General features: G+C 43.0%; 1 long non-coding RNA gene across 1 annotated transcript; it reads right to left on the bottom strand.

The window, feature by feature from the left end:
- Nucleotides 1–620: 620 nt before the first annotated feature.
- Nucleotides 621–25,389, bottom strand: LOC311142746. Its single transcript, XR_014614375.1, has 3 exons — nucleotides 25,197–25,389; nucleotides 14,178–14,294; nucleotides 621–650 (listed from the first exon to the last, which is right to left on the bottom strand). It is a non-coding gene; the product is annotated as an uncharacterized lncRNA (long non-coding RNA).

Raw genomic sequence — 25,389 nt, 5'->3', positions numbered from 1 at the left:
TCAAGCAACTGAAATAAATAAAGTAAATAAGTTAAGCAAGAGACTAAATGCTTTCTCATTAACACATGAATGAATGATTGACAGATCAACTTTACTTGAGGTAAACAAAAACACATGTACATAACAGGACCACATACACTGAATATGGAGGCCAGGTCTGTTTGAAGACTCTGGGAAGACTGACCACTGAGAATCTCTGACTCTGATCTCTCCTGTTGGTTTCTGTGGACAAAACATGAGATTACATCTCCTCATCCAGGGAGTACACACACAAACACACACAGACACACACACACACACACACACACACACACACACACACACACACACACACACACACACACACACACACACACACACACAGTGGGGGAATGTTGTGTTAGTTTAATATTGTTTCAGGACTATGAAAATGAAAAAAAGGATTAGCCTATGGATTATGAAAACAACCAAAATAAAAGGGAAAATGGGAGAGGAGAAATGACTAGAGACAGTGTTGTTTAACTCACTGACCATGACCCATGAGTTCTTCTTACCTTTGTTCAGTAGAAAAGTCTTCCTCTCTAAACACTATAGGTTGATGCATAGACCAGTCACTCTTCATGGACACACAGCTAGGTACAGGGGAGGCTGGTCTCTCCTGCTTGATTGGACTTCAACACAACAGAGACAAACATTACGTCTCTCATCTACTCTGAGCTCAGATGGGGAATCATAAGAAGAGTTTCATTCCAAAACGCTATATATCCATTTTCAGAAATGTTGGTCAATTATATTTTATCCGAATACAACAGTTTCACTTTACCGTGAAATCCTTACTAACGAGCCCTTTCCCAACAATGCAGAGTTAAAAGTAAAAAAAAGTTGCTAAATAGAAAAAGGAAATAGTAACATAATAAAAAATATAATAATGAGGCTATAAGGAGTACCAGTACCGAGTCAATGTGCAGGGGTACCAGGTAGTTGAGGTAATAACTAGACTATATACAAGGAGTACCAGTACTGAATCAATGTGCAGGGGTACCAGGTAGTTAAGGTAATAACTAGACTATATACAAGGAGTACCAGTACCGAGTCAATGTGCAGGGGTACCAGATAGTTGAGGTAATAACTAGACTATATACAAGGAGTACCAGTACTGAGTCAATGTGCAGGGTAACAGGTAGTTGAGGTAATAACTAGACTATATACAAGGAGTACCAGTACTGAGTCAATGTCCAGGGGTACCAGGTAGTTGAGGTAATAACTAGACTATATACAAGGAGTATCAGTACTGAGTCAATGTGCAGGGGTACCAGGTAGTTAAGGTAATAACTAGACTATATACAAGGAGTACCAGTACTGAGTCAATGTACAGGGGTACCAGGTAGTTGAGGTAATAACTAGACTATATACAAGGAGTACCAGTACTGAGTCAATGTGCAGGGGTACCAGGTAGTTGAGGTAATAACTAGACTATATACAAGGAGTACCAGTACTGAGTCAATGTGCAGGGGTACCAGGTAGTTGAGGTAATAACTAGACTATATACAAGGAGTACCAGTACTGAGTCAATGTGCAGGGTACCAGGTAGTTAAGGTAATAACTAGACTATATACAAGGAGTACCAGCACTGAGTCAATGTGCAGGGGTACCAGGTATTTAAGGTAATAACTAGACTATATACAAGGAATACCAGTACTGAGTCAATGTCCAGGGGTACCAGGTAGTTGAGGTAATAACTAGACTATATATAAGGAGTACCAGTACTGAGTCAATGTGCAGTGGTACCAGGTAGTTAAGGTAATAACTAGACTATATACAAGGAGTACCAGCACTGAGTCAATGTGCAGGGGTACCAGGTAGTTAAGGTAATATCTAGACTATATACAAGGAGTACCAGTACTGAGTCAATGTCCAGGGGTACCAGGTAGTTAAGGTAATAACTAGACTATATACAAGGAGTACCAGTACTGAGTCAATGTCCAGGGGTACCAGGTAGTTGAGGTAATAACTAGACTATATACAAGGAGTACCAGTACTGAGTCAATGTCCAGGGGTACCAGGTAGTTGATGTAATAACTAGACTATATACATGGAGTACCAGTACTGAGTCAATGTGCAGGGGTACCAGGTAGTTAAGGTAATAACTAGACTATATACAAGGAGTACCAGTACTGAGTCAATGTGCAGGGTACCAGGTAGTTAAGGTAATAACTAGACTATATACAAGGAGTACCAGTACTGAGTCAATGTCCAGGGGTACCAGGTAGTTAAGGTAATAACTAGACTATATACAAGGAGTACCAGTACTGAGTCAATGTGCAGGGGTACCAGGTAGTTAAGGTAATAACTAGACTATATACAAGGAGTACCAGTACTGAGTCAATGTCCAGGGGTACCAGGTAGTTAAGGTAATAACTAGACTATATACAAGGAGTACCAGTACTGAGTCAATGTCCAGGGGTACCAGGTAGTTGAGGTAATAACTAGACTATATACAAGGAGTACCAGTACTGAGTCAACGTGCAGGGGTACCAGGTAGTTGAGGTAATAACCAGACTATATACAAGGAGTACCAGTACTGAATCAATGTGCAGGGGTACCAGGTAGTTGAGGTAATAACTAGACTATATACAAGGAGTACCAGTACTGAGTCAATGTGCAGGGGTACCAGGTAGTTGAGGTAATAACTAGACTATATACAAGGAGTACCAGTACTGAGTCAATGTGCAGGGGTACCAGGTAGTTGAGGTAATAACTAGACTATATACAAGGAGTACCAGTACTGAGTCAATGTGCAGGGGTACCAGGTAGTTAAGGTAATAACTAGACTATATACAAGGAGTACCAGTACCGAGTCAATGTGCAGGGGTACCAGGTAGTTAAGGTAATAACTAGACTATATACAAGGAGTACCAGTACTGAGTCAATGTCCAGGGGTACCAGGTAGTTAAGGTAATAACTAGACTATATACAAGGAGTACCAGTACTGAGTCAATGTGCAGGGGTACCAGGTAGTTGAGGTAATATGTACATGTAGGTAGGGTTAAAAGTGACTAGGCAATCAGGATAGAGATTACATCTCCTCATCCAGGGAGTGCACACACACTCACTGACAGACACACACACACACACAGGGAGGGAATGTAGTGTTAGTTTAATATTGTTTCAGGACTATGAAAATTGAAAAAAAGGATTAGCCTATGGATTATGAAAACAACAAAAATAAATGGGAAAATGGGAGAGGAGAAATGTCTAGAGACAGTGTTGTTTAACTCACTGACCATGACCCATGAGTTCTTCTTACCTTTGTTCAGTAGAAAAGTCTCCCTCTCTAAACACTATAGGTTGATCCATAGACCGGTCACTCTTCATGGACACACAGCTGGGTACAGGGGAGGCTGGTCTCTCCTGCTTGATTGGGCTTCAACACAACAGAGACAAACATTACGTCTCTCATCTACTCTGAGCTCAGATTTGGAAACATAACAAGAGTTTCATTTCAAAAACGCTATATATCCATATTCAGAAATGTTCTTAAATTACCATCTATTGTTTAAAGAAATTATCAAATAAATGGTTGTGTTTTCTCACTAGCTAATCATGGCATGGTGTTGTTCAATGACAGACATGTGTTTGTTTAAAATCGATCACTTAATGGCTTCATTTCAGAGAGACAAATGTTTTTTTTGCATTTTCTGTTTGGGGTTTTAGACTGGGTTTCTATATAAGCACTTTGTGACAACTGCTGATGTAAAAAATTTCTTCTGGGAATGCATATGAAGCAGACCAGGCCAGGGTTTGGGGTTTGAGATGTCAATGAGAGATAAAAATGACTTCCTTAGTTGTTCATTTAGAAAATGTTCTGTCTTAAGTAGTTTAACAAACTGACACATTTTCAAATTAGTCAAAAACAACTTTATATCGAAGGAGTGCCTTTGATTTGACGGCCTGCACATGTGCAGTTCAGCACAAGACGACCATTAGACCCAATCAATTAACATTAATTGAGTCACCTCTGGTCGAGAAAAATGTATTTTCCTAGTACATTCATTGTCAGATTCATCAACCAGCAGCGAGCACTCTGCCTTCTCGAACAAGTAGCCAACTCAGCCCCGATAAAAAGCTTGTGCCGTCAGCGGCAGCGAGTACTCTGCCTTCTAGCGCAAGCGAGGGGAATGTTGAGGTACATTTGCATGATGTAATTTATTGGCGGGCTGGAAGATGCACTCTTGTCTTATCTATTCCGAGGTTATTTCCTCCCAATATCAGATATTAAGATATTTTTTTATAATACATGAATACTAGGGTTGAGGTTAAAGCATCTGACTAGTGATTATTTACCAGGGGTGCAACCCCTGCTATAGTCACTATTTAATTGCTCTTCCAAAAGCATCACAGGCCTAATACGAGATATATAGCTAGCTAAAGTAATGAGTGACCATTTTAGAAAATCATGGGACATAGTCTTTGGTTGCATGCTATTTTATGTTAATCATATTGCTGCTTGTAGCCTATAACTGATGCTTTGTGGTCTTATGCTGCCATCTATTGGAAATATTTAGCAATTAAAAGTGATTAATTCAAGTACAGACATTGGTGAGGCAGCTGAGAATAAAGTGTATTTTTCTTGTTCTATATCGTGGAGCTCCGCCCCATAGGGGAGCTCTGCTCCTAATGGTTTACCCTCTGCCCTAAGGCAGCAGCAGCCTGAGACAAAATTATGCACACACCTACAGCCAATAGGAGCACAGGTGTCCCTATAAGAGGGGGTGCCTCCCCTCAATCAGCCTCCCTTTTTCTTCAGCGACTGGACTAGACTGAAGAAGCCAAGAAGAGACGAAGAGAAGACTCAGGACGAAGAAAAAGCCGTCGATTTTCCAGATCATCGACGTCGTCCTACAATGAGCACACCAAGCTTATCCATAGGGTAATTATTTAACAAAAGCTCTTTTCAGAGCTCAATGTCGCTGTTCCCCTTGGCGGCTGTCGACCGCCCCGACATATGTTTCATGGGTTGAGGGACACAGCACGCCAGGGACAGCTTCATTAATCCCCCACTATGCGCCAGCTGCGCCCTCCTTTTTTGAAGGAGTGGAAGCAGCGTTGGGCATTTTTAGGGAGGATATTCCTCTTGAGGATATGCTATCAGTGTTAGTCTCAGCTTCTGAGGCATCATCTGAAGGCGCTGACTCAGGAGATGACAGGGCTATTGGGGAAGAAATGAATATTCTATTGGAACAATTCATTACACTGACCCAGATGTTTAACACCCCTTTTCCTTCAGGAAATTGTGAGGTCATTACATCCCTGGATGATGACGCCACAGCCTCTCTGTGCCTGAATTCTCAGGTATCATTGAGTGGGCTGCTAAACAGCGGGAGATTAAGCTGCCCCCCATTCCCTCCAACCCGGAAGTGGATATGAGGAAGGGCGGCCGTTACTCTCGCTACAGCTTGGCGTCAGACGGCGGCCTCCAGCAGCAAGGGAGCGGGCCTCGCCCCCCCCTGCAGCGCCAGAGGTGCCGGCGAGAGAGGTCATTAAAGCGTCAACCTGGCATCACCCGAAGGGCGGCCAGAAGAGACGCCGTTTATGACAGGCGAGGGGGAGAGAACGGAAGACGGCACAGCGCCTGCTGTGACCGAGCCCACTGTCCCCCCCCCCCACCCTACCGTTGAGTGTATGGAGGAGAATGTTTTTTGTTGATGTGTGTAATAAAGAGTTGGCTCTACTTGACACTGTCAAAAAAGAGCCCCTTTTCCATAATACATCCGAGAGCGTTCGACCTTCCTCACTCTTGCTCTCTCTCTTACCACTATGAGTGCAGCTTAGCCCACCATGGTGCGTTGCTGAATGCACACATAAGGCAGGTATATAAAAGGTATTAAGTGTACCTTATAAAGACCTCACTTTACAGACTCCTAGGAGTGCTGTAGTGAGTGTCTCACATAGCAGGCTGCAGTCTCAGCCAGATAATGGCATGATGACGCGACCGCTATTCGGGACGGCGCTCTGTCTCAGGCTAACGCCTCAGTCAGTGCAGTTCAGACCCGTGCTGCGTTCACGGAGGGCCTGATTACTACGGTTACGGGCGTAACCAACGTATCGGCGCCCCCGTTTTCTCTCAGAACGCGCTGATAATAACCACATTGGGGATGGCGCACTATCACAGACTAAGGTCTCTGTTAGTACGACCCAGACCCATGCTGCGTTCAAGAAGGGCCCGATTACCACGGTCACGAAGGTGCCCAGTGTATCGGCGCCCCCACCTTTTTCTGAACGCGCCTAGGCTCACCACACTGAGTGTAGTTCAGCCCACCAGAGGTGCAGAGCTGAACGCACACAGGAGGTGAAAGGAGGAATAATACCTAGACGCCGTTTTGGTTTATCTCAAAGAGACCTCACATTACAGACCCCAAGGAGTACTGTAGTGAGTGTCTCTCATAGCAGGCTGCAGTCTCAGTCAGGAGACATGATGACGCAGCCGCTTTTTGGGGATGGCGCACTATCGCAGACTAAGGTCTCGGTTAGTGCGATTCAGACCCATGCTGCGTTCACGGAGGGCCCGATTACCACGGTCACGAAGGTGCCCAGTGTATCGGCGCCCCCACTTCCCTTTGAACGCGCTAATACTCACCACACTGAGCGTGACTCAACCCACCAGGGGTGCAGAGTTGAACACACACAGAAGGTGAAAGTTAAGAAGGTATCAAGGCGCCGCCTTGTTTTACATCATAGAGACCTCATACTACAGACTTCTAGGAGTACTGTAGTGAAGGGCTCTGATAGCGAATTGCAGTCACCTAAGATGACGCAATCGCTTGCTGGGGATGGTGCCCTGCCGCAGGCTGTGGCCTCGGTCAGCGCAATTCAGACCCGCGATGCGTTCAAGGAGGGCAGGAATACGACGGTTACGGGTTTAACCGATGTCCCTACTCCTCTTTCTTTCTCAGAACGCTTTTCCTCTCCCTTTCACAAGAGGCCCACCTTGGGCTGTCCACCACTTTAATGTTGGGGAACAGTGGCGGTAAGGGCCATAGAGGAATACAGGTCCTTCCTACTGGATGCACCACAGCTTCGCGCCCAGCCACTTTCTCTGCATTGCTGGCAGTGACGAAGAAGCTGCACCCTCTCACGCTGGCTAGAACAAACGTTGCAGAAGGGTTATGCTCTCCAATTCCACCGGACCCCACCCCCGTTCAGGGGAGGGGTGGAGACGGTGATGAAAACGCCAGACAAAGTGGCCGCTCTGATGACAGAGATTACGGAACTTTTGGCGAAGGAGGCGGTGACAGTAGTTCCCCGGGAGCAAAGGAACAAAGGGCTATATTCGCCTTATTTCCTAGTGCCCAAAAAGACGGGGGGAGTGAGGCCGATTTTGGATTTACGCATTCTCAACGAGAGCATAACCAAACGGCCCTTCCGAATGCTAATGACAAAACGTCTGCTGGAATGTGTCCAGAGAGGGGACTTTTGTACGAGCATAGACCTAAAGGACGCGTGCTTTCATGTGCCGGTTCAGCCGCGTCACAGGAAGTTTCTGCGGTTCGCCTTTCAAGGGGTGGTGTACGAATACACGAGGATGCCATTTGGGTACGCCCTGGCACCTCGCACATTTTCCAAGTGTGTGGAGGCGGCATTGGAACCGTTGCGTCGTCAGGGAATACGGCTACTAGCCTACCTGGACAACCTACTGGTTCTCGCCCCGTCAGCAGAGCTGGCGATCACTCTGGCCCACTCATCAGATTGTCTACCTGGGGATACAGCTAGACACTGTGAGGATGAGGTCTCGAATTTCGGACCCCCGAAGGGTAGCCTTGTTGCTAGCCCTTAGGAAGTGTCGTCCGAATCACACGGTGACGGCGCTGTCGATCATGTCACTTTTGGGTCTCATGTCGTCAGCCCACTCTGTGGTTCCGCTGGGACTCATGCACATGCGCAGAATGCAGCGATGGTTCGCCCAACTAAGACTAGACCCATTGCGTCAACGTCATCGGTTGGTGGTAGTTCCCCTCTCGCTCAGTGCAGACCTAAACTATTGGAGAAACTCGCGCGTTCTCACGCACGGAGTCCCGATAGGAAAGGTGTCCTCTCACATCCCAGTATTCACGGATGGGTCCCTGACGGGATGGGGAGGGACATGTCAGACACAAGCGATAGGAGGTGTGTGGCCTCAATCAGGTCGTCACATCAACCTCCTGGAGTTGGAAACGGTTCGACTGGTTCTGACCCACTTCGCGTCTACCCTTCGGGGTCGCGATGTGCTGGTCTGGTCAGACAACCGGACCACAGTAGCCCACATAAATCGCCAGGGTGGAGTCAGGTCTCCTGCTCTCCATCGGGCGGCAGAGGAATTGTGGCTGTGGGCTCATGAGCACCTTCGCTCATTGAGAGCAGCACACATTCCGGGCTACTTGAACGTAGGAGCAGACCTCATGTCAAGAGTGGGTCCTCGAGACGACGAGTGGTGTCTGCATCCAGACATTGTTCTCCAGATTTGGGAACAATTCGGGAGAGCCGAGGTGGACCTATTCGCGTCACGCGTGAACGCGCAATGTCCTCTGTGGTTCTCTCTGAGGGAACAGGACGAACCGCCACTGGGAAGGGACGCCTTTGCGCACCAACCGTGGCCGAGAGTTCTCCTTATGCATTCCTTCCGCTGTCCTGCATTCTCCCACTGCTAGCCAGGGTGAGGTCAGGGGGGCTGTCAGTGATACTGATAGCACCCGATCGCCCGGGGGCTCTGTGGTTTGCGGAGATGAGTTAGATGTTGATTGCGCCACCTTGGCCAATTCCACATCGACAGGACGCGTTGTCTCAGGCGGCTGGCACGATAGGGAAATTGCCCATAATCGGCCAACCACTGAAGGCCTGGCTGCTGAGAGGGACAGGCTAGAGCGCCGTGGGTTATCTGATGCAGTGATCAGGACCATACAGGGTTCACGTGCCAGTTCCACTTCTAAGATGTATGCCAGTAGATGGAACGTGTTTTCACGATGGTGTGTCACACAAGGTGTGGACCCCATGAGCTGTCAGGTGGAGAGTATCCTCTCTTTTCTGCAGCTCATGTTTGATAAGCAAAAATCGCCTGCCACGATTAGAGTGTTTGCAGCAGCGATTTCAGCTTGTCATGAGGGTTTTGGCAGAGACAATGTTTTTAGCCACCCTCTAGTGAAACGCTTCCTATTAGGAACGCGGCGACATAGGCCAACACCTAGAGTCACGCTTCCTCAGTGGGATTTGGCTTTGGTACTCGAAGCGCTATGTAAGTCGCCGTTCGAGCCATTGAATCAAATACCCCTCAAGATGCTGTCTATCAAGACAGCACTGTTGCTCGCTTTGACTACAGCTAAGCGGGTTAGTGATTTGTGTGCTCTTTCGACGAGACCTGACTGCCTGGCCATCAATGGTGACCTGAGCAGAGCAGTGTTACGTCCTAACCCGGCATTTGTGCCGAAGGTTATTAAGAGTTCATATAGGTCACAGACCGTGGAGCTGTGGGCTTTTTCTCCTCCTCCTCATAGAGAGAGGAGTGAGGAGAAGCTCTATCGCCTGTGCCCGGTACGCGCTTTGGCGTGCTACGTCGAGCGCACAGCAGCGATTAGGTCATCGCCTCAGTTGTTTGTGTGTCACGGTGCGGCTGCACTAGGTAGACCACTTTCAAAACAGAGGCTGTCTCACTGGCTTTGTGAAGGCATTGAGACAGCTTATGAGGTAGCAGGGCGGCAATTGCCTCAGGGTATCAGAGCTCACTCCACTCGTGGAGTAGCGGCTTCTACTGCCCTTTTTTGAGGAACAGGAGTAGAGGATATCTGTAGAGCAGCATCCTGGTCGACGCCGTCTCCATTTATCCGTTTCTATCTCCTAGATATGTCTTCTAATTCTCTGGCTCGATCTGTACTCAGCGTGGCTGAAGGGAGATCTTGAGCAAGAAAGAGAGGAGAAGCAGGACTGTGGACACAGGTTTCCATCAGGTCCGCTTTGGTTAGGAAGACGTGTTTTTGACAGATGTGTTTTCTAACTCTTTGGCTCGGTCTGTACTCAGCATAGCTGAAGGGAGATCTGGAGCTAGGAAGAGAGGGAAAAGCAGGACTATGGACTGGGTTTCCATCAGGTCCGCTTTGGATAAGAAAACATATTTTGTGGCATGAATCCTGACTGACAGGGTCAGTACAGTAGAGGCATGCGTTGATTAACAGAGTATGAGGTCATCTATCTGCTTGTTCAGTTAGTATGACTCATGTTTTTGTTCCTGCCCACTAATCTCTGCGATTCCATTGAGTGAGTGAGGCTGTCTACCGCGTTCATAATGTAGAGTGACACTTGATGTCATTCCATTAGTGGTCGGTAGTGTTTTCACAGGATATTGAGGCACATCTATCTGCTAGTACAGATTAGTATGGCTTCTATTCTGGTGATCTGCCCACTAGTCATTGGCATTGCCATTGGACTAGGTGGGGCGGGTCTTTTAACCGATGACGCGGTATATTGTGACGCCCGTAGGGGTTTTTAGTTGCAGTACTGTGGGACTCGGTTGCAGCCATTGCTAGGCTTGACTTTCTCGTTTCGATGGGAAGTGTTAGGCTCGGCAGGGAGTACATTTTGGAGCGCTACGCTCTGCCTTAAACCATTAGGAGCAGAGCTCCCCTATGGGGCGGAGCTCCACGATATAGAACGATTAGTTACCGGAGTGTAACTCCAGTTCTATGAGTGGAGCGGAGCCCCATAGGACTTAAGGCCCTGCCGACCCTCTCTAGTCTCGCTGAAGAAAAATATCTCGGGAGGCTGATTGAGGGGAGGCACCCCCTCTTATAGGGACACCTGTACTCCTATTGGCTGTAGGTGTGTGCATAATTTTGTCTCAGGCTGCTGCTGCCTTAGGGCAGAGGGTAAACCATTAGAAGCAGAGCTCCCCTATGGGGCTCCACTCCACTCATAGAACTGGAGTTATACTCCGGTAACTAATCGTTAATTCCTTAGATCAGTCTCAAACCTGCCCCACCTGCCCCAAGCCAATTTCTGGACATTCACATAGAGGTGACTAGGTCACCCAGTTCAAACCACATTTGAAAAATAAAATAAATGTGTCTTGTTTATCAAGCGTTCTGCCTTGCAATAATAAATATCATAAAATAACTAATAACATCAAAATTATCAAAATGCTATTTAATACTATAATTGTATTTACTAACATAATATTATTACTAAAATAGTTTCTAAAAGTGTTCTAGGCTACCCTACCCTTAAGGCTGAAATAGGTAAAACGTAGGGTAAGAGTTTCTGTATAGCACTTTGTGACATCTGCTGGTGTAAAAAGGGCTTTATAGTAATGACTATTACCGATCATGATCTTTTTTAATCCCACCCCTCTGCTATTCTCAGCCCCGCCCACCTATCTCCTTAGAACATCCTCTTTAGATTTCCACCTGCCATATTTTTTTCAGCTGCGCTGTGATTTCTTACATGCATTTTTAACCTTTCTAGTCGCATAGCATCCACAGACTGTAAGTTAAAGATCAATATTTTTCATAAGAGTATTATTCTGTTGTTGATTGACTGACTATGGCTTTCCAAATCCCCAGCACTGCTGTTTCTAAGGATAATTTTTAATGAATATTGGGATTTTTTTCAACCATTCCTATTGTCCTATAAATTATATTCTAGCAAAAAATATTCCTATTTAATAGTAGTAGTCATCATTCATAAATGGCACCATGCAGGGTTCTATATGGAACCATTTTGGTTCAGTGAAGAAGAACCTCTAGAGATCTTATTAAAGAACCCTATAAAAGGTATCTATATAGAACTTTTAATGGTTCCATATATTAAGCAAGCGATAGAACCCTTTTTGGTTAAAACAGGAGTGAAGAGTGTGTTGATTTGACGGTAGTATTGTCAAAATTCTGCTTGTAACAACGATCAGAATTAGTAAAAACAGTAAGGTTCTGCATGACATCATATTAGGCAATAACTAAGAGTAGGTTAAATTATTGTGTCATGCAGAACTTCTATAGATGTGTGTGTGTGCTGGTAAAGATGTGTGTGTGTATGATAAACTCCTTATGAATTCTTAAACAACATTGTCATCTCACCTCTTAGCTTTGGTGTCATGTTCCCCAGAGAGACTCATTTTAGAGGCAGGGCCCCCCTCCTCTCTCTCCCCAGAGAGACTCATTTTAGAGGCAGGGCCCCCCTCCTCTCTCTCCCCAGAGAGACTCATTTTAGAGGCAGGGGCCCCCTCCTCTCTCTCTCTACCACACATGCTGTCTCGACCTCTGAATGTAAAAAAATATAATTGGGTACTCATATTAAGCAGACCAGGCCAGGGTTTGAGAAGTCAAAAAAATAAAAATGACTTCCTTAGTTGTTGGTTTATTTAGCAAAAGAATGTTTCTTAGTTACTTTTTAAAAAACTCTGCATTGTTGGTTATAGCCTCATTATTGTTATTTTATTATGTTACTATTTCCTTTTTTTATTTAGTTACTTTTTGTTACTTTTTAACTAAATTGTTGGGAAAGGGCTCGTGAGTAAGCATTTCAGGGTAAGGTCTACACATGTTGTATTCGGTGCATGTGACAAATCACATTTGGTTTGATTGATTTGTTCATTTTCTAAATGTTCTGTCGTAAGTTGTTGAACACATTATTACTTCAACCTCGTGAAAGTGACAAACTGACACGTTTTCATGTTAGTCAAAAACAACTGTATATGGAAGGAGTGCCTTTGATTTGACGGCCTGCACATGCGCAGTTCGGCGTGAGACGACCGTTCGGCGTGAGACGACTGCTCGACCTGATGACATGTTTTTACGCATGACCTTCAAATTAAATTAAATAGAATTGTATGTCACATGCGCCAAATACAACAGTGGTACACTTTACCGTGAAATGCTTACTTACGAGCCCTTTCCCAACAATTTAGTTAAAAAGTAACAACAATTAGCTAAATAAAAAAAGGAAATAGTAACATAATAAAATAACAATAATGAGGCTATAAGGAGTACCAGTACTGAGTCAATGTGCAGGGGTACCAGGAAGTTGAGGTAATAACTAGACTATATACAAGGAGTACCAGTACTGAGTCAATGTGCAGGGTACCAGGTAGTTGAGGTAATAACTAGACTATATACAAGGAGTACCAGTACTGAGTCAATGTGCAGGGTAGCAGGTAGTTGAGGTAATAACTAGACTATATACAAGGAGTACCAGTACTGAGTCAATGTGCAGGGGTACCAGGTAGTTGAGGTAATAACTAGACTATATACAAGGAGTACCAGTACTGAGTCAATGTGCAGGGGTACCAGGTAGTTGAGGTAATAACTAGACTATATACAAGGAGTACCAGTACTGAGTCAATGTGCAGGGTAGCAGGTAGTTGAGGTAATAACTAGACTATATACAAGGAGTACCAGTACTGAGTCAATGTGCAGGGTAGCAGGTAGTTGAGGTAATAACTAGACTATATACAAGGAGTACCAGTACTGAGTCAATGTGCAGGGGTACCAGGTAGTTGAGGTAATAACTAGACTATATACAAGGAGTACCAGTACTGAGTCAATGTGCAGGGTAGCAGGTAGTTGAGGTAATAACTAGACTATATACAAGGAGTACCAGTACTGAGTCAATGTGCAGGGGTACCAGGTAGTTGAGGTAATAACTAGACTATATACAAGGAGTACCAGTACTGAGTCAATGTGCAGGGGTACCAGGTAGTTGAGGTAATAACTAGACTATATACATGGAGTACCAGTACTGAGTCAATGTGCAGGGTAGCAGGTAGTTGAGGTAATAACTAGACTATATACAAGGAGTACCAGTACTGAGTCAATGTGCAGGGTAGCAGGTAGTTGAGGTAATAACTAGACTATATACAAGGAGTACCAGTACTGAGTCATTGTGCAGGGGTACCAGGTAGTTGAGGTAATAACTAGACTATATACAAGGAGTATATATATACCAGTATGAAAAAAAAAATGTATGCACTCACTAACTGTAAGTCGCTCTAGATAAGAGTGTCTGCTAAATGACTAAAATGTAAATGTGTTAGTTTAATATTGTTTCAGGACTATGAAAATGGGAAAAAAGGATTAGCCTATAGATTATGAAAACAACAAAAATAAATGGGAAAATGGGAGAGGAGAAATGACTAGAGACAGTGTTGTTTAACTCACTGACCATGACCCATGAGTTCTTCTTACCTTTGTTCACTAGAAAAGTCTCCCTGTCTAAACACTATAGGACGATCCATAGACCGGTCACTCTTCATGGACACACAGCTGGGTACAGGGGAGGCTGGTCTCTCCTGCTTGATTGGGCTTCAACACAACAGAGACAAACATTACGTCTCTCATCTACTCTGAGCTCAGATGGGGAAACATAAGAAGAGTTTCATTCCAAAACGCTATATATCCATTTTCAGAAATGTTCATGAATTAGTTTTATTGTTTAAAGAAATTATGAAAGAGATTGGTGTGTTTTTTCACTAGCTAATGATGGTATGGGATTGTTCAATGACAGACATGTATTTGTTTAAAATCTATCACTTGATGGTTTCATTTCAGAGAGACAAATAATCATGTTTTTTTGCAAAATGCTATATATCTGCCTCAATCTCAGATAAATAAGTAGTATAACTAGGTTTTACACAGTAATAATATATATATATATATATCTGCCTCACTCTCAGAGAAATAAGTAGTACTGCTAGGTTTTACACAGTCAAATGTGGTTGACCGGCTCGATTCGATCTTATGTAGCAACATTTGAAATTGTGTTTTTTTACATTGGATAAAAGTAGAGACTCAGCTAGAAAAAGGTATATCATACACTACAGTTGAGGAACAATGGGAAAGTAATTCTGCTTTGAAAGATGATAAACGGTAACCTTGTTTTTGAGAAAATGGCCTTTGAATATTTTGGTTCACCAACTGGAGAGCTCTTCTTTATCTACAGTGGTATTACTTTGGCAGATAATGTCACCCATCTAAATAAATAGTATATATATATATATAGTTAACTAAATGAATGGTGTTTTTGGTTTATGTCAGTTTCATTGTTTGTTATGCTATAAATGGTTATTTTATGGTTGTAAGTGGTAAAAATGAACTAGAAAATGTCATATTTTGCAATTCTGAGTAATTACTACTTTAGTAAGGATATACTTTACTCAGTACTACTGCAGTTACTAAATAATTCCAATAAATGGCAGCATAAGACCATGAATGACATTTCAGAAGGTTAGTTTAGTTTTTTCCCTGAATACACCACCACTCCCCCTCACAGGAAAACTCCTGCACTCCCTTTCCACACTACTAACGCAAGAGGAACGACTGAAAAAGCATTTAACAGATTACTGTAAAATAATATAATGATGATTCATGTTTATTATTACCTGTTTTTATGCTCATGTTTTGAAATTATACTTCATAACTATAACGATTATCAATAAGCCTGACCATTAACTTAGTCACCTCTGGTCGAGAAAAACGTATTTTCCTAGTACATTCATTGTCTTCTAGCACAAGCGAGGGGCATGTTGAGGTACATTTGCTAACCGGGAGGGTTGCATGATGTAATTTATTGGCGGGCTGGAAGACGCACTCTTGTCTTATCAATTCCGAGGTTGTTTAATCGCAATATCAGATATTAAGATCATGTTTTATAATGCATGTATACTAGGGTTGAGGTTAGCGCATCTGACTAGTGATTATTTACCAGGGGTTCAACACCTGCTATAGTCACTATTTAATTGCTCTTCCAAAAGCAACACAGGGCTAATACGAGATATATAGCTAACTAAAGTAATGAGTGACCATTTTAGAAAATCATGGGATATAGAGTATTTGGTTGCATTATATTTTATGTCAATCATATTGCTGCTTGTAGCCTATAACTGATGCTTCGTGGTCTTATGCTGCCATCTATTGGAAATATTTAGCAATTAAAAGTTATTAATTCACGTACAGACAATGGTGAGGCAGCTGAGAAATAAAGTGTATTAGATCAGTCTCAAACCTGCCCCACGCCAATTGCTGGACTTTCACACAGAGGTTACTAGGTCACCCAGTTCAAACCACATTTGAAAAATAAAACAAATGTGTCTTATTTATCAAGTGTTCTGTCTTGCAATTATACATATAATAAAATAACAACAAAATAATCAAAACGCTATTTAATACTATAATTGTATTTACTAAGATAATATTATTACTAAAATAGTTTCTAAAAATGTTCTAGGCTACCCTACCCTAGAATTAGGGGTTAGGGTTACGGCTAAAATAGGTTATAAGTAGGGTAAGAGTTTCTGCATAGCACTTTGTGACATCTGCTGGTGTAAAAAGGGCTTTAAAAATACATTTGATTGATTGTTAGGTTTAGGGTTTCTACGGCAAAAAACTGTATGGGTTTATGGCACTCTTGCTCCTCCTTGTGGCCGTATGTGGGTACTACATAACTCATTCTTGACACTTGCTAGGCTCATAATCTGAGGTAGCAACTGCGTCTGATCTACAAATCCATTAGCTAGACCACCCGATTAGACAACAATCACCCCATTATACCCATTTGGTTTGCAACTCAGTGAACCTGCGCAGCATTCGCTCAATTTGATGCCTACGAAGGAAGAGTTCGATGCATATCAAATTACCTAATTATCTTTGTATTATTATTAACTATCTATCTATTATTTAATCATAACCTTGTTAATAATAAGTTACCTGAGGTAAACCTACAGGGTTAACACTCACCAAGTAGCTGTAACCTTGTTAATAATAAGTTACCTGAGGTAAACCTACAGGGTTAACGCAGGCAGGTCTCATTGATAACAATAGTGAAGCTTGCGTTGTGACGCAGAACAATGGGCTGGGAATAGAATGTTCTGAAGGCGAGTCGGTGTCACGGAGCTGGTAGGGTGAAAAATGACCTATCATAAGGTCTGTTTTTTTGCGATTACATCATAACCAGGGACAGAAGGTAATATTATGAAACTGGGCTCCATGGCGGATGCAATGGACAGAGGGAGCGTAGGCCAGCATCCGTCAACGAGAGAGGGAGAAGCCCTCCACGGTATTTAACAGGTGGAAGAAACAACAAGAAATGCAGGCAGGTGGTGATGATGTAGTGGTAGGATAACTAGGATGCTGCTGGTAGAGTAGCTAGCTTAGCTAGCTGTACCGACTAGCTTGGCTAGCTAGCAGGTCGTTCGTCTGTCCCTTGAGGATGATGACGAATCCGGTGAACCACACAATTAAACAAGAATTGCGAGTGAAAAGGATCTGGCTACACTCATACTGTCACTGACCATTACGCAAAAAAGCAAATTGAACAATCAACTTCGGTGTCTCAACACTGTAACGAACTCCGTCGTTGTTCCCCAAGATCACCTCAGACCACTCTGCGTGTAACTGGACAATATGCTAGGCGCCAAACCGTATGTGGACGCGGACAGTTCCAGAACGCGAACATGAGCAGAGCAACACAATAAACTAAACCCAGTCTTTACAGTGGCTTACATTAGTAATATTCATTTTTTATTATGTAAAACAACAATTATTCATTTTTTAAAACAATATTGTAATGACCCGGGCTGGGTCATAAAGGAAAAAGAGACGGATATCAGGTGTGCAGGGTAGAACACAGGTTTATTCCTAAACTCGGCTATTGTTCAGGCCACAGCCCACGCAGCTAAATTCAGAATATACAACGTCAAGTTAAGGGCAGACTCATAGCAGCAGATCAGGGTCCCGAATAGAAGAGAGAGAGAGAGATGAGACAGTAACCCCTATTTATGCATTTCAAAACCCTGCGGGATTACCCATCATACCCCCCCAACCTTTCCGTCTGCCCTCGCATATTTAACCCCTGCTAGCACCCATGAGAACAATAACACACCCACGAACACAGAACACAATACTGGGTCGTTACAATATTTTGAGATCTGGGCCCATATCCAAAAAGCGTCTCAGAGTAGAAAATGTGTCGTATAAGTGCTGAGAATAAAGCTGTTTAAGTTCTACTCTTATGGGTATAATTTATAGCTATGCATGAAGCCTCTTTATTCATAAGTGTCCCACCTAGTTGGCAGATATTTAGGACACCTCATGAACTGTCCTAACCAGTTAAGAGTTACCAGCAGGTGTCTTGAAAATAGAAACATGCAGTGAGTCAGTGGTTCCTGTGCCACATGTAATTGCTTTGGAGCAGAGCCCCACCAGTTTAGCTTTTTTGTTGTTGTCTGTTTTGCATGTTATTTTGACATTAATAGGTGTCACACATCATTAAGAATCTCCAATCCAAAGTTAAATCTAGAATCGGCTTCCTATTTCGCAACAAAGCCTCCTTCACTCATGCTGCCAAACATGCCCTCGAAAAACTGACTATCCTACCGATCCTTGACTTCGGCGATGTCATTTACAAAATAGCCTCCAACACTCTACTCAGCAAATTGGATGTAGTCTATCACAGTGCCATCCGTTTTGTCTCCAAAGCCCCATACACTACCCACCACTGTGACCTGTACGCTCTTGTTGGCTGGTCCTCACTACATGTTCGTCGTCAAACCCACTGGCTCCAGGCCATCTATAAATCACTGCTAGGCAAATCCCTGCCTTATCTTAGCTCAATGGTCACCATAGCAGCACCCACCCGTAGTCTGCGCTCCAGCAGGTATATCTCACTGGTCATTCCCAAAGCCAACACCTCTTTTGGCCGCCATTCCTTCCAGTTCTCTGCTGCCAATGACTGGAATGAATTGCAGAAATCTCTGAAGCTGGAGACTCTTATCTCCCTCACTAACTTTAAGCATCAGTTGTCAGAGCACCTTACCGATCACTGCACATGTACACAGCCCATCTGAAATTAGCCCACCCAACTACCTCATCCCTATATTGTTATTTATTTTGCTCTTTTGCACCCCAGTATCTCTATTTGCACATAATCTCTTGCACATCTAGCATTCCAGTGTTAATACTAATTGTAATTATTTTGCACTATAGCCTATTTATTGCCTTACCTCCATAACTTGCTACATTTGCACACACTGTATATATATTTTCTGTTGTATTTTATGACCTTATGTGTTTTTTAACCCCATATGTAACTCTGTGTTGTTGTTTTTATCGCACTGCTTTGCTTTATCTTGGCCAGGTCGCAGTTGTAAATGAGAACTTGTTCTCAACTGGCTTACCTGGTTAAATAAAGGTGAAATAAAAAATAAAAATAAATAAAATACTAAGCTAAAATATGCTCAATCGTTTGCCAAGTTTTGTGTAAAGAAGTCATAAGCAGGTGGGGACTTCCCGATCAAATATCATCAAAATTAGTGGGAAAGGAATTTTTGGATAAATCAGTAAAATGGTTTTTGAAAAATTAGGAGAAAAAGTCAGACTAAAAAGTTATGAAAACTAGGGTTGAAGGAACTCTAGGACAGTCAGCTCAGCTTCAATGTTAGGACGAGAGAGAGAACAGTGGTGAAGGGAAATTTAGAGTTCAGTGGAGAGATAATTATGGAGAAGAAGTGTTGTTATCAGGACGAGAAGTAGAAGCTGTTTCACCTAGTCAAAGGAAGTATATTTTGTACAACGATATGAAGTGGAAGAGGGTTATGAGTGATTGCTCACTTATTTTGAGTAATGTTAGAGGGAAGATCAGGGAGAATACTATCATGGAGGTACAGGATGAGTTCTTTGATTTTGATGGAAGACAAGAAGATATATCTGATCAATACAGCTCGTTAGGGAAGAGAGAAACTAAATGGAAGGCATATGGATTTGATTCTTCTGTTTTGCAAATTAAAGATGGATGGGCAGGTAGGAATCTTTGGTTCCAGCAGTTACCTCATTCTGTAAGATCAGTGAGGAATCTTGAGGGTCCATGTCTGTTGAGAATTCCAGCACCAGGAACATGGGGTTGAATCTTAGAGACGGTGGCTCAACCTCTATCAAGTACGTTTCAATCTTATGCTTTATAATGGCTGTTGTATCAGCAACAATCATTAACATATATAATAATGTCGTTGTGGAAGCATTTGTTTAGGCCTAGGTTTAAGTGTTCTTGGTTAAATGAATTACCCTATGTGAATTTGTTAGATAGGAAGGAAAATCAGTTAACAGCGCTTCATGAAGCATTGGAGGTGAAACCCGTGAGGGCTAAAACCTGTTTTTGTTAAAATAAAACATATGATGGAAAGGGGATGTTTAGGGGAATATCAGATGGTGATGATTATATGATGACTTGGGGTAAGCATGAACATAAGGTTAGTAATGAGAAATATAATGTAACTTTTTATGTTTAAGTTAGTAAGAAGAGCAGGACTTTAATGGTGAAAGATACGTTTTTGCATGGTAATATGACTATTGGGAATTTTAGAGAAACATCTGGGGTTTGTGGTGAGAAAGAATATCTTCTTACCCTATGGATGGAAAGGATGTTGTTACATGTCGATGTTGAAGCTTCCATATGAGGTTTTTACAATTAAAAGAGGGGAAGCAAGGGACATAGATAAATCTGATTCTGAAAGAGAGAAGTTTCATAGTCTGGAAGCCTACCATTGGAGGATAAGTCTAGGAGAGAAGTGGGAACTTGGACTTTTTCCATGGTATGGTGTAAAATTTTTGGCAGATCACATTGATAATATTACCTATACTTTGAAGGGTTTTGCAAATGAAACGATAAGAGGGTTTAACCTTTTGTCAAATACTCAAAGGAGTATTGATGGATAGATATCAATGTTGAATATCTGATCATTTTTCAAGTTTTTACATATTATTGTGATTTTAGTATTTTGTGATGAATCAAAGGGGGGAAATGGAATGTGATTCATTTTATATATCATTTTTAGTTATATTGATGTTTTAATTTGAATGTGTTGTTTTGCAAAAGATACTGTTTGGTCTTTTCTTTTCTTCCAGAAGCATATGGGGGAATGTGTAGAGGGGACAATATGAATGGACTGGAGGAAGTGGAACAAGGAAGGTGTGGAAATGTTCAGATTCCATCATCGACGTTGCATTGAAAGTCGACACTGCTGAGGAGATGAAGTGTAGTGGACTACATTCCAGTGTCTGCAATGATATATAGACATATTTGCATGTGTAATACATCATTTGTGTCATATTCTTTCTGTATTACTTTTTGTAGAATGATATTTGCTGTTATTGGGTACATGTGGGGATCTCAGATGTTTTTGTTTATTTCCTTGATGCTTAGGGATATTGGGTCTAGGCAGGGACAGAGAGAATCCACAGGAGGGTCCGATGGGTCGACCAGCCTGAATGTGGACAAATTTGATTGTATTTTGTTTGCTGAGGCTTTCATGTGTATTTAATTGCATCATAGTTTAAAATGCATTGATAAAGATGTATGAATTGATCTGGAGTACTTAAGTGGTTGCCTGGGGCAGAAGGGCCGTGAGAGAATTTTACTGTCTTGATTGATTGATGGATATTTGGAAAGAAAGCTGCCAGACAGGTTTTTTGCTCTCACACTCCATAAAGATTTGTTCATATTTCATAGAAATGTGTTTACTCTCCATAAAATCTGTTTTATTGTTAAAGTTAATCAATAAGAGAAAAATTGTTATTTGTCATAATCCTATTCTTTTTGTTTTCGAGACTTAGTTAGTCTCGAAGGGGGGAAATATGTAGTTTCTGAACAATGTATGACTTTGCTGACGTTTGCAAATGGTCTTAGAGGATGTTGACTCAGCTTAAGGGAGTATCTGGGGAGCATTTCTATAGGGGCACCCTAAAACAGAGGAAGTCTGTTAGGTGGAGTCCTGGGATTGGTCTGTAGGGGAAAACACCCATATCAGGTTACATAGGATATACACTGCTCAAATAAATAAAGGGAACACTTAAACAACACATCCTAGATCTGAAAGAATGAAATAATATTATTAAATACTTTTTTCTTTACATAGTTGAATGTGCTGACAACAAAATCACACAAAATTGATCAATGGAAATCAAATGTATCAACCCATGGAGGTCTGGATTTGGAGTCACCCTCAAAATTAAAGTGGAAAACCACACTACAGGCTGATCCAACTTTGATGTAATGTCCTTAAAACAAGTCAAAATGAGGCTCAGTAGTGTGTGTGGCCTCCACGTGCCTGTATGACCTCCCTACAATGCCTGGGCATGCTCCTGATGAGGTGGCGGATGGTCTCCTGAGGGATCTCCTCCCAGACCTGGACTAAAGCATCCGCCAACTCCTGGACAGTCTGTGGTGCAACGTGGCGTTGGTGGATGGAGCGAGACATGATGTCCCAGATGTGCTCAATTGGATTCAGGTCTGGGGAACGGGCGGGCCAGTCCATAGCATCAATGCCTTCCTCTTGCAGGAACTGCTGACACACTCCAGCCACATGAGGTCTAGCATTGTCTTGCATTAGGAGGAACCCAGGGCCAACCGCACCAGCATATGGTCTCACAAGGGGTCTGAGGATCTCATCTCGGTACCTAATGGCAGTCAGGCTACCTCTGGCGAGCACATGGAGGGCTGTGCGGCCCCCCAAAGAAATGCCACCCCACACCATGACTGACCCACCGCCAAACCGGTCATGCTGGAGGATGTTGCAGGCAGCAGAACGTTCTCCACGGCGTCTCCAGACTCTGTCATATCTGTCACATGTGCTCAGTGTGAACATGCTTTCATCTGTGAAGAGCACAGGGCGCCAGTGGCGAATTTGCCAATCTTGGTGTTCTCTGGCAAATGTCAAACGTCCTGCACGGTGTTGGGCTGTAAGCACAACCCCCACCTGTGGACGTCGGGCCCTCATACCACCCTCATGGAGTCTGTTTCTGACCGTTTGAGCAGACACATGCACATTTGTGGCCTGCTGGAGGTCATTTTGCAGGGATCTGGCAGTGCTCCTCCTGCTCCTCCTTGCACAAAGGCGGAGGTAGTGGTCCTGCTGCTGGGTTGTTGCCCTCCTATGGCCTCCTCCACGTCTCCTGATGTACTGGCCTGTCTCCTGGTAGCGCCTCCATGCTCTGGACACTACACTGACAGACACAGCAAACCTTCTTGCCACAGCTCACATTGATGTGCCATCCTGGATGAGCTGCACTACCTGAGCCACTTGTGTGGGTTGTAGACTCCGTCTCATGCTACCACTAGAGTGAAAGCACCGCCAGCATTCAAAAGTGACCAAAACATCAGCCAGGAAGCATAGGAACTGAGAAGTGGTCTGTAGTCACCACCTGCAGAACCACTTCTTTATTGGGGGTGTCTTGCTAATTGCCTATTATTTCCACCTGTTGTCTATTCCATTTGCACAACAGCATGTGAAATTTATTGTCAATCAGTGTTGCTTCCTAAGTGGACAGTTTTGATTTCACGTAAGTGTGATTGACTTGGAGTTACATTGTGTTGTTTAAGTGTTCCCTTTATTTTTTTGAGCAGTGTATATACTATGGTTTGGGACAAAGGAGGGGAGAATAACATATTAGAGATTGGGGCCGGTTATTCTCCAGATGTCTGCAGAAGTCTTTAAATTGGCGCTGAGATCTTCAAATGTAATAAATAATTATAATCGAGGACAGTGTCAGCGGATTTCTCGTTCTCACAGCATCTCAGCATCGTTTTCTCGACACTACATCTGTTTTGCATGTTATTTTGACATGAATACGTGTCACATATCAGTTTGCAAACAATGTCAAAAAATAAATAATTTAGTTAATAAAGCCGCATACAAACATGGTCTCCAAGTATGGCAGCTCCAAAATGCAGGTGTTTCAGCCTAGCTCAGTGCTTTCTGTGGTGATGGGGCAGCCAACGGAAAATACAGAGCGTAGGGGTTGGTAATGTTCTCTAGTTGCACCGTGATTGGCTCAGTGTTCTGTCACTCATGGAGACTCTACGTCACCGTAAAATCTACAGGGAGAGCTCGAAAATTCAACCCTCTTGGGTGCTGCCATAGAGTTACATTAGAAGTGCCCATCCAAAAGGCTCAAGGTCATTGGCCACAGATAACATTACGTCAAATCACGTTATATCTACCGTAGATTTGATTGGACTGATCGTGTCAACGTCATACTTTCAAAATCTTAGCTAGCAAGCTAGACAAGCAGTCATCATGATTCAAGTCAACAATCCACTGGCAAATCCTTTTCAATCCTTGTCATATGAAGAGAAATGATAGATAGAACGTATCAGTGCTCATCGGCCAACGGACATAAACATTAAACAACAAGTTGGAAATAGCTAATTCAACAATGAGTGGTTTGGAAGGAATCAGTGGCTAACTGCAAGCGTTGCAAAGCAATCACTAGCCTGCTATTCAGTGGAGAGGGTGTGTGGTCCAAGTCTGCGTTTAAGATTCTCTTTTCCAAGCTTAAAAGGATAAACATTCACATGCAACACCATGATCCAGAAAAGGTTGAATACATTGGCCATGCTGTTAATCCAGCATGACTTCTGCTGCGTTCAAAAAAACTGGAAACTGGGAAATCTCAGACTTCAGTGAGTTCGAGACAACTGGGAACTCTGAAAAAAACGAGCTCTGACTGAGAAAATGCATTTTGAACAGTCATTCAATTCAAAATTCCATGTCGGGAACTCAGGCATCTTTCTAGAGCCCCGACCTGAAGATCACTGACATCCATGTTTCGACTTTGTTTTTTTCTGAGTTCCCAGTTGTCATGAAAGCACCATTAATCCAGAGAATGCCAGACTTTGATGACAAAGTTTGATGACATAATTTGCCCACAAGAACCGCCACACAAGAAAAACGTATGGTGGAAAAACTAGTGGAACCATTTCCCTGTTTGACCACTAGGTTTTATGGGTATTATGACACCTCCACTGTGGGGCAAATGAAATGGGAGAATCTAAAGAATGCAACAATATTAGTTTCATCTTGCTGTGATATTCTCAGCCGGATTTAGAGCCTTCAAAATGAAAAAAATACTAAATAATTTCATAGAATTTAACTAAGACCACTTTCTCTTGGTCACAGATGGACAAACTCACTTTGTGTTTACAGCTGAAGTTGTAACAAGTCTGCACACATTTGAATGGTGACTGCGCTGCTCAGTGGACGTTTAGGAGAAAATGTCATACACTAAAATCTATTAATTTAAAATCTTAGAACAGTAATATTTTACACACCCATAAGCCTTCATTTCTGATGGAAAAACACAAACGTGAAGAAATGGTGGATATAGCGTTTTGGATATAAACTCTTTATAAATTCTTAAACAAAATTGTCATCTCACCTCTTAGATTTGGTGTCATGTCCCCCAGAGAGAATCATTTTAGAGGCAGGGCCCCCCTCCTCTCTCTCCCCAGAGAGACTCATTTTAGAGGCAGGGCCCCCCTCCTCTCTCTCCCCAGAGAGACTCATTTTAGACCACTGACCCCTAAACAGAGATGCAGCATGTTGGTTGTGGTGAACACAGTGACAACTAA

The sequence above is a fragment of the Coregonus lavaretus genome, assembly GCF_964263955.1.
Source record: "Coregonus lavaretus genome assembly, chromosome: 2".
Classification (NCBI taxonomy): Eukaryota; Metazoa; Chordata; class Actinopteri; order Salmoniformes; family Salmonidae; genus Coregonus; species Coregonus lavaretus.
Note: the sequence above shows the minus strand (reverse complement) of the source record. Positions and strands in the feature narration are given on the sequence as shown.